Here is a 2,787-nt window from a genome sequence, read left to right on the forward strand (position 1 = left end):
AAGTTAACTACTTTGGCCTAGTTGGTTACATGTGGAACAGGGGTTGCTACCTCAGTCACTGGAATGCATAACTGTTCACCTCCTCTAAACAAAAAAGTTGTCCACCCTGTAGTAGCAAAGGATGCATAAGCAAAACAACAGTCCATTACATGTATAGATTGCAAAAATAAGACTTGATAAACAATTTGAACAAACATTAATGATCAACCTACCAGGCTTGATAACTTCTCCAGGGTTAGATTTGATAATAAAGTGTCTTTCATCTAGATGATCAAGAAAAACTGGTAACTGCAGGGAGTCACGGTCAGCGACAGTGTGTGCTCAACAAAAAGGTCATCGCCCTTTCTTCTGCAAGACGAAAACTATATCCCAAGTAACAATATCATGCTGCAAAACAATTAAAATAACTAATTAGCCAGTCATTATCACATGCATATGAGGTATCAAAATTCAATTAGCAACTCATCAAAGAGTTCAACAGCTTCATAAATTAATATTCTATACATTCGCATACATTTGTCCCCATGACATACATACAACACTAATTATTCATCTATTAATCCAAAAATATTACTAAAAACAAAAAGAAATAACATGACTAAAAACATTACTATAACTTTACACATAAAGCCCAATAACATCCGAACCCTGATCTCTAGCCGAGAGGAATTAGTCACAAAATTAAGAACCAACCCACAAATGTATCAAAAAACAATTATTTACCAAACCTCTCCCAGTTAAAAACACACAAACACCAATCCAATTTTTCATCCATCAACAGAGGCCCATCAATATATGGCCTGCATGCTAAAGAAATATATTCCATTAATCCTATGTTTGCAGCAAATTGTATTGCTTAACATTCAATATTACACTGAGCATTTTGTCCAGCATAGCTTCGTTTAAGACATAAATCAAGAGTTTGTCCAAATACTTCTTCACAACCTAAATAAAAAATTATTTAACCGCTATGAGTCAAATTATAATATTTTCACACACAGGTAAAGCAAAAATTATAGATAACAATTTTGCACACAAATGTGCCCCATATAATTTATTTCATACAAGACAGGGACAAATGTGGAATTATAATTTGTGCCAGTAGGATGTAATGCTTTAAGAAAAATACGCACATATGCATAAATATTCATATAGACAAAATAAAGAGATTAATAACAATACATATATCTATAAGTTCATTACATCAAAAATTAATCCATCCATAAAATTAACTACAACATGACAATATTACTATAAAAATCACAAATCGACAAAATAAATATAATGTATATAAACTTACAGTCACTGTTCATTAGTCCATCATACTTGTTTGAGAAGGCCACAAACCTAAAACTAAAAACATTGATAATAATTAACAACTTAATCAAAACTTCAATCAAGAGTTTGATCTATAAATATCTAAACAATTAGAATATTTTAGAACTCCTTATTCCACTTAAAAGTTTTAGAATGAAGAACACACCGTTTAAAATTGGGGTAACCAAGTCTCACTCGACCAAAAAGTTATTTCACCCGTAACCTGCAAATTATGAATAACTATATAAATAAATAAGCATTTTAACAAAATGATAATAAATAAGCATTACCCGAAGAAAGAGTAAAAAAAGAAAGAAGATACTTCATTGATGCATTATATCAAACAAGTGATGGTATATATTAATATCAAAATTAAAAATAAAGACCATCATAAGTATCATAACAATAATTAATTTTATTTATTTTTTTTGCAGAAATATAAATATTTCCACTGATAAAAATCAAGAATATAATCCGGAGGGACATAGCTTCCTTCATTCATCAAAGTATATCATATAACCGAAAAGCAAGCAAGTGCTCCTGGAAGCTTAGACAATATTGCTTCAATGTCCGATCAGATAACCCATAGCTAGGCCTCATTAAAACCCCTCAAGAGTAAAACCTAGTGGGAAAATAACTCATGGGGGGAAAAAGAGTACCCACTAAAAATATATTATACAATACTAAGTATAAACTATAATCTGATATTGCGCGGGCAATCTCACATATCTTCAACATATCCTATAATATGAGAATTTGATTGATAATTGAGCTTTAAATCTGATATGAGGACCCCCACTAAATCTCGTACCATCCTGAAAATAAAACCAAAGAGACAAAAATACAAAAAAATAAAAACGATTATTAAAATTATAAAACAAATACAAATATATAATACATAATAATAACATAAAATCTAACCAAAAATATTAGTTAGATACAAGCAAGCCCAATAAATTGGCACAAAACAAGCCCGATGAATTGGTACAAAACAAGCCCCATAAATTGGTACAAGATAAGCCTAATAAATTGGCACAAAACAAGCCCAACAAAATTGGCACAAAACAAGCCCAATAATTGCCACAAGATTTCCTCTAAAAGGCCAAAATATGCCCCCAAATATGTAATATCCGAGACATAACGTGTAATTATCTTTATCAATAAATAATTTTTATGTGATTTTATGTGATTTTTGGTGAATTATTTGATGATTGGTGTGTTTATGTGGATGTTTATATGTGGTAAAGTCTAGGTATGTTAATTTTATTATGTCCAGAATAAAATATAAATAATTAAGGTATTTTTCTGATATTTTTTGGAATATTATATGATTTTATATTGATTTATGAATTTATTAATTATTTTCTGAATCATTACAAAAGTATTTTATAGTCCAAAATCGTCCAATCTCAACCATTTTTACATTTTTATAACCCGAAACTCTTCCCAAAAACTCCTTCCTAACCGAAT

This window comes from Apium graveolens, chromosome 2 (assembly GCF_009905375.1).
Source record: "Apium graveolens cultivar Ventura chromosome 2, ASM990537v1, whole genome shotgun sequence".
Classification (NCBI taxonomy): Eukaryota; Viridiplantae; Streptophyta; class Magnoliopsida; order Apiales; family Apiaceae; genus Apium; species Apium graveolens.